Raw genomic sequence first — 11,938 nt, 5'->3', positions numbered from 1 at the left:
TGCTAATTTTCCTACTATTGTCTTATGACAAAATTACATTTACACATCCAAACCTATTTAGCACTCTCTTCATCACCTGCAACAAAGTACTTCCAGAAAAGAGTCTTAGCCTCATGTCCTCTCCTTCTTTTCCTTTTAGGCACTCATGGTGGAAGCAATGACTTCATATGTAATTTAAAGAGTCGAGTTCTTCCATCTCAGAGATAGGATAAGTATGAAGCCCAAACACAGAACAATAGCCACAAGACAGTGGACCAGGAGTGCTGTGGCCAACCACACTAGGTCTAAAGACATGTTGAAGATGCCTCTGAGTATGAGAGGTGGGCCAACACTCCAGAAGAGGGATGGCTCACCTCTCCAGAAGCAAAAACCGGTCAGGCCTTTCAAGACCATGGAGAATATTGTCGGCCACAGAATTTCTCATGGATGGAAGGAAGGCAATGAACCAGTCACCCAATGGGATGCCATCATTCTAGATCAACTGCCTATAAACCCCTCTGTCTATTTGTTGAAGTATGATGGGATTGATTGTGTCTACAGACTGGAGCTTCACAATGATAAAAGGATTTTAAACCTTAGGATACTGCCTAATAAAATGGCATTTCCTCAGGTGACAAACACTCATTTGCAAATATCACAGTTGGCAAAGCAGTGAAACATATATTTGAGGGCACAAACGGCTCTAAGTATGAGTGAAGAGGGATGGTCCTAGAGGAAGTGCCGAACATGAAGACCTGGTACTATAGTACCTACAAGAAAGATCTTGTCTTGTACATTTATGACCTCCTGAAGGACTACATTCAAGGCAAACTCCACCTCATATCAGGCTCTATGGATGAGTCGAGTGGGGTGGCCCCAGATGAGGTGCCAACTATTTCAATCATGTTCTACATTTCAAACAAGAAAGATACTGTCCTGTACCTTTACCACCATCTACACTGAAGTCAACCTCCACATCATGCCAGAGTGTCCTCCAGAAGAGGAAGCAGGCATGGATGTCTTGACAGGAAAATGTGTGCAGTACAATAAAGGAGACAGAACCCAAAAGACAGGCAAAATAATTTACAAAGTTCCCACTAAATCTTCTGTGTATTTCATCTAGTTTGATAATGACTTCCATATCTACGTCTATGATTTGGTGAAGATCTGTTAAAGTGAAATTCACAAACTGTGGAGAGGCAGACATAAAATTGTGTTGGGAGGAATGCTTTGTTATTTTTTTTCGGAGATACCTTAGGTCCATGATATCTTTTCCAATGAAATTTGTCTTGGTCTAAAAATAAAAAGTTTTGAACATGGTGTGTTGTTTGGTAAATGATGGGTTTCTTCAGAACAAGACTTTGATGGTCTGGTCTCCTGGGAGAAGAAGGGACTGGAGATGAGGGGTGGGAAAGAGGAGAAGATGGCTGTTTAAGAAGCATAAGAGATGTGCCAAAAAGAGGTAGGAACTCGAGGTGGGTAAAGTTTGAGGGAGTAGCATGTCATAGGGTAAGCTGTGACAGATAGCAGCATTAGGCTTTGGGACTTAAGAGTAAACAGAACAGACTGATCAGGAAAGGACATAAATGTGGACTTGGAATCAAAGAAAATCAGGTTTTTTTTAATTAATGGTTTAATTTGTAACAGCTGTAAGTCCCTGTGTGTGGTTCTCCACTGGAGCACGTTGAGGAACAAGGAGCAATATGCTTAGAGAAAATCGTCTCCTTCTAGAGGCTCCTTCATAAAGAATTGACCTCATGTTACCTACATCCTCATGGCGGGATTCTATCTGCTACCTGCTTTCTTAAACCAGGATTCTGTCTGCCACCTATTTACTCATGTCAGGCTCCTTTCTGCCACTTACTTACTCATGCCATGACATGGTCTAGCATATGTTTTACACATGCTGTCCAACCCCTGTGAGTTCATTTGTACATCTGCCCTGCTGTGTATTGAAAATATTTTTCCCTTGTCCTAGCCCATGTTTTCTGAGATTTGTGCTATGAAACTTGTGAACAGACTCACCCACAGTGAGTTACAGGCTAAACATGTATAACTTGATGCCTGCTGGTGTGTGGCATGCACACATACAATATATGCAAAGAGCTGTATAATATCAGTTAACTGAAGAATCTCTGTTGATGGTGGAGAGTAGCAAAGACCCTACACACACATCCAACACTGCAATACCTGTAAAGTATTGATGCCTGGCTTCCATCATGCCAGGACCCTGACCTTCTGTAACTGGCAATTTTTGGTTCTCCATCTTCACAAACTCAGTTAAAAGGTTGGTGATGTCAAACTCAGTCAGGGTTCAGCACATAGGTCTGCTAACCCACGTCAGGTGACTCAGCTAAAAAGTGGGTGAGAATTTGATCAAAGGCATGCTGGTATGCCCTTGTACCTTCTTCTCCTCATCCTCATCATTGTCACTCTCCTGAGTGTGTCTGGAGCACAAAGAATCCAAAATGGACTAAGCCTCCTCCTTAGTGGAAAACCTTATCTGCCTTTGTATTTGTTCTTAAATTTGCAAATGAAATATTATTAAATAAATATCAAAGACAGGGTTTGAGTTTACTCTTGAGTTCAGCAGACAAGATGTTTCAAGTTTTCATCCATTTTTTCACTCTGTCAGCATTTTGCAAAATAAACATTTTTTTATAAATGTTTATAAAAAATTGTTTTTTTATAAATGTTTTTTATAAATGTTTATAAAAAATATTTTTTTATAAATAAACAGTACTACCCATCAACACATTCCAATATATGTTAACTGAGGGAAAATCTGTTCATTATTAGAACCAAGAAATCCAGAGAAAAATTGTTGATATTTCTAGGCTACTAAAAACCACAGATTTGAATTTTTTTTACAGATAACTAAGTATGAAAACCCATCCAAGAATCCCCCCAATCCTACTGAGAGCAAATTCTACTAAGGAATTCAGAAGCTCTGATCTAAATCTCTCAGTCAATAACTTCAAACTGGCTTTGCCAACCCCTTATCCACAATGACAGATGGTCAGGGAGAACCTTAGGAAATGTCACCAGTTCATGTCAGTGAAGGGATTCAGAAATAATCCCTTCTGAAAATTCCATTAGAAAACAAGAATAGAAACAATCATTAAAGCATTCTGCATAGGATCAATTGATTTTATTACCAGGAAATGAGTTTTGTAAACAGTTTTTTTTTTTCCAGTTAGATACTTCAACCACCTGTAGCATTCTTGTATTTGAAAAATTACTCCCTATGTCCAAACGAGAAGCAGAAGGAAAGAAAATGTGTGCAAGGAAGGCAAGATCAGAGGGAACCTTTATTTGATGAGGGATGGCGATACAGATGGAGAACCACATTGGAGCACTGGACTGAGTCCTCAAAGGTCCAAACGAGGAGCAGAAGGAGGAAGAACATGAAAAAGGAATCACTCCCCGGAGGGGTGCGATCACCTACTGATACAAGGGGACTGATCTAATGAGAGTTCACCAAGCCCAGTTGACTGGGACTGAGCAAGCATGTAATCCAGCCAGATTCTCTGAATGAGGCAGAATTCTCTGGATGTGGCTGGCCTGGAGTCTTCCTGAAAAGCCATTGACAATTACACTGGGACTTGTTTCCTCTGCATATACTGGATTTTTGGGATCCATTCTGTTTGGATGATCACCTTCCTGGACCTGGAGGGAGGGGTGAGGAGCTTGAACTACCCAGAGGGCTGGAATAACTAAGGTTGCACAGCAGGCAACGCCTGCAAGTATCACAGATGTTGAAGGAAAAGCAGGTCCTTAACCCAAGACATCTCCAGTTTGCCTACAGGATCCAGAAGTTGATGTTTCTCCCTGCCTGATTCTTAAGAAACAAAGTAAAAAATGACCATAAAAATCATATTCATCCTACTTGGTGGGATTGTCTTTGCCTTCACCTTGATCATCCTGAAAATGTTATTTCAGATAGGATGTATGTGGGACCAGTCTGCTCTGACGTTAAAGTAACTCAATACATGTACATAAGTATATGTTGTAAGACTGCAACAAGATGAAAGAAACTCAGGGAAGAAGAACAAACGCTGTCTGCCCCCTCGATAGAGCACTGACATTTGAATTCTCTCACATGAGCTTCTGAAGTTTACAACAATATATTCAAAATTAGAAGATATTTAGGTTGCTCTTTTTTATTATAATTAATTTATAAAAATTTCCACTTCTTCCCCTTTTCCCAGTACCCTCCCACTCCCCCCACTCCCTCTCCTCCTCCCTATATAGTCCTAAGGGCAGTCAGGGTTTCCTGCCCTGTGGGAAGTTCAAGTTCCTCCCGTGTCCTTTCAGGTCTAGGAAGGTGAGCATGCAAACAGACTAGGATCCCACAAGTCTAGTACTTGCAGATGAAACAAGTCCCAGTGCCATTACAAATGGCTTCTCAGACAGCCCCCATGTCAGCCACATTCAGAGAATCCGGTTTGATCACATGCTCATTCAGGCCCAGTTCAGCTGGCCTTGGTGAGCTCTCATTAGATTAGTCCCCTGTTTCAGTGGGTGAACATACCCCATGCAGCCCTGAATTTCTTGTTCGTGTTCCTCCTTCTGCTCCTCATTTGGACCTTGGGGGCTCAGTCCAGTGTTCAAATGTGGTTCTCTGTCTCTATCTCCATCAATCGACCGATGAAGGTTCTATGGTGATATGCAAAATATTCATCAGTAAGTTAATGAGCCAAGGCCATTTCAGGCCCCCTGTCTTCTGCTGCCAAGGAAACAATCCGGGGACCTCCCCTTGGACCTAGAAACCCCTCAAGTCTCTTGCAAACCCTAAAATGGCTCCCTCAGTTAAGATATATATTTCCCTGCTCCATGTTGATACTTCCTCCCTCCCCCATCCCATTCCCCCAAGCTATCCCCAATCCTCCCCTTCTCCCTTCTCTCTAACCATCTTCCCTTATTTCCATCCCCGACCCCCGTGTACCCAAGTTTGAATGGCCATCTTGTTTACTTCCAATATCCAGGAGGATAACTACATGATTTTCTTTGGAATCACCTTCTTATTGAGCTTCTCTAGTATCATGAATTATAAGTTCGAATTCCTTTAATCAAGGTTAGAATCGACTTATGATTGTTCTAAAATTGAGCAACATCCCATCAAAAGAAACATAGTTTCTTTGCTTACTTTTTCTCTTTTGTCTTTGTATATATTCTTCTCTAACATAATAAATTCCTACCCAGATGTAGATGTGTATCTGATTTTTAATTGAATTCTTTGGCATTTTGATTTCGAGTTTCTTGAGTTCTTTATATATTTTAGGGATCAACCCTCTGTCAGATGTGGGGTTGGTGCTCTGTAGGTTGCTGTATTATCTTATTGGCATTGTTCTTTGACTTACAGAAGCTTTTCAGTTTCAGGAGGTCCAATTGATTAATTGTTTCTCACAGTGTCTGTGCTACTGGTGTATTTAGGAAGTAATCTCCTGTGCCAGTGCATTCAAAGTTACTTCTCAAGATACTTCTCTTGTATCAGGTTCAGTATAACTGGATTTATGATGAGGTGAGGCCTTTGACTCATTTGTACTTGACTTTTGTACACAGGGATAGAAATGGATCCCTTTGCATTCTTCTACAAGTCTACAGCCAATTATGCCAGTGTCATTTGTTAATCCGCACTCTTCTGCATGCTCACATGCAGTTATGTCAGCACCATTTGTTAAAGAGGCATTCTATATTCCATTGTAAAATTTTGGATTCTTTGTCAAAAATCAGGTGTTCGTAGGTGTGTGGAATAATGTCATAGGCTTTGATTTGATTCAGTTGGTAGATTTGTCTGTTTCTATGCCAATACCAAGATGTTTTTATTACTGTAACTCTGTAGTAGAGCTTGAAATCAGTGAATGCGATACATCTGGAAGTTACTTTATTGTAGAGTATTGGTTTGGTTATCCTGTGATTTTTGTTTTCCCATATGAATTTGAGGTCTGTGAAGAATTGTGGTGTGATTTTGATGAGGAATGCATTGAATCTGTAGATTGCTTTTGGTAAGATTAATATTTTTAGTATGTTGATCCTACCTATCAAAGATCATGAAAGAGCTTTCCATTTCTGATATCTTCTTAAATTTCTTTCTTCAAAGGCTTAAAGTTCTTGTCATCCAGGTCTCCCACTTGTTTGGTTAGTAACCCCCCAATATCATATCACATCCTCTTTCCAAATACATGCCCCCTCTACTTCAACCATAGAATCTAATTGTTGCTCTTCTTATATTCTTGTGCTCAGGTCCTCCACTAGAGTATAGACACCTTGACAAGGACCAGTCACCTAAGGAAAGTACACTTTCTCAAGTCCAGGACCATTTAGCTGACAAAGTATTTCAGTTGCAGGTGATATTTTTATTAATAATTTAGTAAACTATTAATACTAATATTATTATTGGTTCTTTCCTTTTATTTTTATCAATTTCCTCTTATGACCTTCATAAATTACACTGGCTATTTTATATGGGACCGTAAAAAAGATTTCTGATTGAGAAAGATGTTTCAACATTTCAAATAATACAATAGGTATTAGTTCTTTAGGATTACAAGACTTAGAATATTTTCACTGCTCAGAATCCACTACCCAAGACAAATAGTCATGGAAACATTAGAATGTTTAGAGTTACTGTACTAAGCAACCGCTGTCATTTGTCCATTCTGGAAAATAATTTGAAGAGTCTTAAGACTTCTTGGATGTCTGTGTGGTCTAAACAGCTCATGGTCTTCAGGAAGAACTTCAACACCATTGGATGTTCCCCAAACCTGCTCATTTCAATCCATATTGCCCTTGATATACAGTCATCTTTGTCTTTTTAATGCTACCTCTCTTGCTCTGTGTTCTGTATCTTGAGGTAAGTCATTCTGAAGGTCCCTTTGAAAAGGAACAAATCCAGAATTGAATCATGTCGTGTGAATCATCACATCCTCCTTTCTATGTATCAGTCATATTATTGAGCATGGACCAGGAAATGAATTGGTTAAATTATGACTCAATAACTCAAATGATGGTGCTGCCAAACCATGGGGGTATCCCTCTCTTCCTTCTATAAATAGAATCCATCATCAGGCTTTATAAACTATATTATTTTTTTTAAAAAGCATTTCTTCCCAGTATTTTTCATGCATTGTATTTTATCCTATTTTGGTCCCCCTCAATTCCTCCCAGAACTTCTCCACTTTTCTACCTCTTGGTGCTGTACACTTTTACCATGGGAATACATGTAACAGAAAACTGGCTATCTTGAATTTGAAGTATACAGTTCACTGACTTAAGGTGGTTTGTTTATAGACATTTCTGGAACTTTTTTGTCTTTTTCATTTTGATTTATCCTCACCCACTGTCCAGTCCCTGGTAACCCCCACTGTACTTTCCACATCTGTATATTTCACCCTATGGGGTGTCTCATAAGTGGGAAATGATGCCATAATTGTTTCTCTGTGATTTTTCTCTATCTACATACTGTTATGTTCTCAAAGATCTCACATATTAAACAAAGTCAGAATTCCCCCCTTCAGATTTGTATATGTCTTCAGCCATCAAGGAACATGCACATGGATGACACCTTTGCTTACTGAGAAGGGTGCCATGAATGTTGTTGAATGAACATGTATTCAAGATGATTCTTGAATTCTTTAGGGAATAGGCCCTGAAACTAAAATGATAGATCTTATGGTAATTCTCTGTTCTAGCCTATGAGGGATAACTATCTAGTTTTCTACATTGCCTGCTTGCTCCACTGGCAATGCATAAAGATTTTTAACAGTCTCACACCTTCTCTTGCAGTTCTGTGTTTTTCTTCTTATAAAAAAAGTATTGTGCATAAAATGTTTTATTCAAGCTGAAATAAAAAGGAAAAAGAGGTATTTTATATTTTTCACAAATTTCTATCAGTCATCACTTTCCCTTTTATAAGACATAGGGATGACCACTGTTGACCACTGCTGTATATATCATACAATTCATGTATTTGTTGGTAAAGTTTCTATGTGAATAAAATTTATCTACTTTTAGCAGAGCCAGGGAGCACTGTCTTTGACTGTAAACTATCGGGAGACTGGATAATCCATTATATCTCTATAAAGTATTAAATTCAAGTATATTACTTCACTATTTTGCACTTTACTCCTAACCTACAAAAGTTTGAGATCATTGCTATGTGCCTGTTATTTCACTTTCATGAGGCTTGAAAGATTTTTACTGAAAAATGTTTTTGCATACAATACCTACTGGTAATGGATTCCCTTCCCCCAACTCCTCTCAGATCCTCCCTGACTCTCCATCTCCCCAAATGCACACCCATTCATTCTCTCTCACACTGGAAAGCAAATGGATATCCCAAGATGATTAAAAAAATAACAGAATAGGTAAAATAAACAAACTATAAGGAGAAAGGGCCAAAGAAGAAAAACAAGAAACAGATGCAGATGGTGCCTGTTCTAAAGAGTAGTTGGTATACCCAGTGAGATTCCTTTGGTGAAAACAAGCTTTTCCTTTGGATTGGAGATAGTGTCTGAGTTAGGCATGGGGGCTTGCAGGACTGAAGGTTTTGTTATTGCGTATATGCTTATAAACATTAATGCAAATCCAGAGAACTGGACTGTGAGGATGGGTCTGTGTTCCAGGGATGGGTGAGGATTTGTTATATGAGTCACACTCTGCATCACTGTACTTTTCTCTTTTTCTTTTTTCTTTTTTGCAGGTGCTTCACTTTCTCCCATAATTCCCTGTCCAGTTCAACATTTCTTATTACTACTAAGTAACTAAGCCCATCTGAATTCATCTTCAAAATGTATAAATACTACTACAAAAGGCAGAGGTAAGGGCTAAGGAGAAACCTATACTGTGATCTTCAAACTTTTTCTGAAAAATAAACATGCATCCACCCCACAGATATCAGACGTGGAATTAACAAAGTCTTCAACAGTCTGAATCTTGATCCACTCTCCTTCAGCGCTGTGCTATAGACAGTGTATTAACCAAGCTGGCTATCAATTCCAAACCCATCATGTTGGTGTAAGTTTTCAAGTATGACATCTGTGCCTTCACTCAGTTAGAACACAGTGGGTGTGTAAGAGAAAGTATTTCTGGGCAAGAAAATATACGTTGTAGGTTCCCCAAACGGTTCTTCATATGCAGTCACTGACACAGTCCACATTTCTACTGATAAAAAGACTCCATCTTTTACCTTTCTGCAAAACAACCAAGCTGAGATCCCTGGGGCATAATTTTCCATCTGATCATTTTCACTTACACCCAAGGATTTAAACTGATAAGACATCCTGATAACATGGTTCGCAGGATCAAGTAAAATGTTGTTTTACTTCACAGAAAATAGTTGTTTATTCAAAATTTGTCAACATACTTTGCACATGTTAATGAAGTGACTTTGGTTATTCAAAGATAGAAATTGGAGGAAGTGATAAGGACAAAAATGTCCACAAAGTCTGCCATGATTTCTGTTTTACATACTTTGTGTGTGTGTATAGGTGTGTTATTGATAGAAATAAGTATCCAATACATACTAGGCAATGAATATATCACCTAAATATGTTATCATATTTCATTTTTTTAAATACATCGTCAATGGTAAAGCCATTATGATTTAATTGTGCTTTTCTCTATTGCTTTCTTTAGCAAAAATCTTATAAATTGTAACAAATATGCAAATAAGAATGTCACTGACTACTGAAGCCAACTGGATAGATAACTGTTCTCCCTGAAGTTACAGTTTTGTCTTCATCTTTCACACTTAAAGATGAATATATCTCTTTACACGTATAAATAAGTCACTTATATTTCATGGATACAAATGAGTTCAATGGCTCATTTGTGAGAGGTTTGGAGTTCAATTCTCAGCACCAACATAGCAGCTCAAATCCAGTTGTAACTCCAGTGCCAGTTTCTGACACTCTGTTCTGAACTCTTTAGGTATCAGGCACACAAAAGGTACATACATGTATATGCAAGCAAAACACACCAAAACATAAAATAATAATCTATTTTGTTTTGTTATAGATGTATGTGTAGGGGCTGGGCATGTTGGTACCATGCCCTTGGAGGCCAGAAGAGGGCATCAAATCCCCTGGAGGTGGTTGTGAGTAGCTCAGGGAAGGTGCTAGGAAAGAAACTCTGGTCATTTGCAAGAATAGGAAGTACTCTTATCCACTGAAGGGTCACCAACCTTGTTTCTTTTATTGTTATCTACAGAATGTGCAGGAGTAATATATAGAAATAGCTTTTCAATGCAACTTTTAGACAGGAGAAACAAAATGGCTCTTTAGGCCTCTAACAATGATTTGTTCTGTGTCTTCTCTTTTCCCTCATGTTCCTGGTTGATTCCACACTTTCCTGACAGCATCTACAACTCTGCCGAAGTGAAGGAGTGGATCTTCAGACTGACAAGCCTCCTTTGCAGTTTTTTGGTCTGGGGTTTTGGGATAAGCCTAGCTACCAGTAGATACTGGTGCATTTGGGAATTCAACAGCAAGGCTCTACCCCTGTTGTACATTGGACTGTGGGAAGCTTATTATTATCAAGAAGTCAACAATTCAGGTTCAATAACCAGGGTGCCAGTGTACAGTGCTATGAACTCCAACTGGACCATTTCAATAGAACTTGAGTATGCAAGGGGCCTGATAATATTGTCTAATTTTATGCAGCCCGTAGTCCTTATTTTTACCTCAGTGGCCATTATGGTCTGCTGGATCAGAGCCCCATACCCTGATTTCATGATCCTGTGCTACAAAACATCTGTCTTATTTCTGATCTTCAACATCATTTGCACAGTTCTGGCTGTGAGTTTGAACCACCTGGTGGACATTTATGGTCAAAGCACCCTTGACTTTCCACTAACATTTCCGGTCAGTAAAAAGGATCTGATAAGGAAGCAGAAAACCCATGTGCTACCACTGGGGATGCTGACAGCTGTGCTTTCAGTCATCAGCATCATTACATTGCTTTATGAGATGTGGTCAATTATAAAGCAAAAGCCACAGTGAAGTCAATAGTTGCCTAAATAGATCACTGTCTGTAGAATTGAGCTAAGGGCTCCTGTATCAGCAACATCTGCCAGGAGACTCCTTCAAGATACTTTCTGTGTGCACATAAACCTGCTCTGGTCATCTACTCATGTCAAATAAAACGTTAACTGCATTACCCATGTTTGTCACCTGCTTACGACTTGCTCTACTCTACAAATGCACTACCATCTCTTAAGGTCTTCATTTCTGGAAATATAGGCCAGGATTGTACATAGAGATACTTAAAGCAAAGGCAGGATACAAACAAGGGCAGAGAAGAGTTCAAGTTGCATTCATACACATGACCAACTCCAGGCTAAAAGGAGGTTCATAAATAAGCTCACACCAACAAACAGGAAAGCAACTATATCTCCACTGTGGAGTCCTTAGCTTTTATACTGCTTTGGAGGTTGGAGCAAAATCTCTGATCTTTGGCACCACTGACTGTGTTGGGATTGGGGAGATAGAGTCCACAATGTGCAATTGAGCTAAACGAGGGATATCCATGGGCACTGCCCACTACGGGGCACTAGCACACTTCTATTTCCCTTTTGTGAAGAACCCAACCATGGGCATTCATTGTCACATATATAACCTCTCACAGATAGTGTATCTCCCTTTTAAAGAACAATTGAGTTAGACCCACACTTTCTCCATATGGATGGAAGCTGTGCTATAGTAAGAGGATTCTGACAGAAATTGGTAGGAAAATAGAACCACACAAGGTCCTCTTGCTCCACATTCTAAAGAGGTAAGCTTCGGCAAATAAATAAATACATAAATACATAAATAAATAACTCATAATATAAACTGAAGATATGGGTGGAAAGTTTAGTTTCCAGAACTTCCACCTCAGTCATTGTTTGTTCTCAGACATCAGTTAGAAGGCAATTCAGTCTCCAGGGGAAGCCACCTTTCCAAATTTACATGAAATA

The 11,938-nt window shown here is 39.2% G+C and overlaps 1 long non-coding RNA gene and 1 pseudogene across 1 annotated transcript; both read left to right on the top strand.

Annotated features, from left to right (window-relative positions):
* The first annotated feature begins 214 nt into the window (after window positions 1-214).
* LOC148117532 (spindlin-2-like) lies at window positions 215-1,153 on the top strand (annotated as a pseudogene).
* A 5,479-nt stretch (window positions 1,154-6,632) lies between these two features.
* LOC148117531 (uncharacterized) lies at window positions 6,633-11,127 on the top strand. The gene is made up of 3 exons (XR_015736994.1): window positions 6,633-6,835; window positions 8,684-8,800; window positions 10,340-11,127. It is a non-coding gene; the product is annotated as an uncharacterized LOC148117531 (long non-coding RNA).
* Window positions 11,128-11,938: the final 811 nt, after the last annotated feature.

The sequence above is a fragment of the Myodes glareolus genome, chromosome X, assembly GCF_982192425.1.
Source record: "Myodes glareolus chromosome X, mMyoGla1.1, whole genome shotgun sequence".
Lineage (NCBI taxonomy): Eukaryota > Metazoa > Chordata > Mammalia > Rodentia > Cricetidae > Myodes > Myodes glareolus.
Note: the sequence above shows the minus strand (reverse complement) of the source record. Positions and strands in the feature narration are given on the sequence as shown.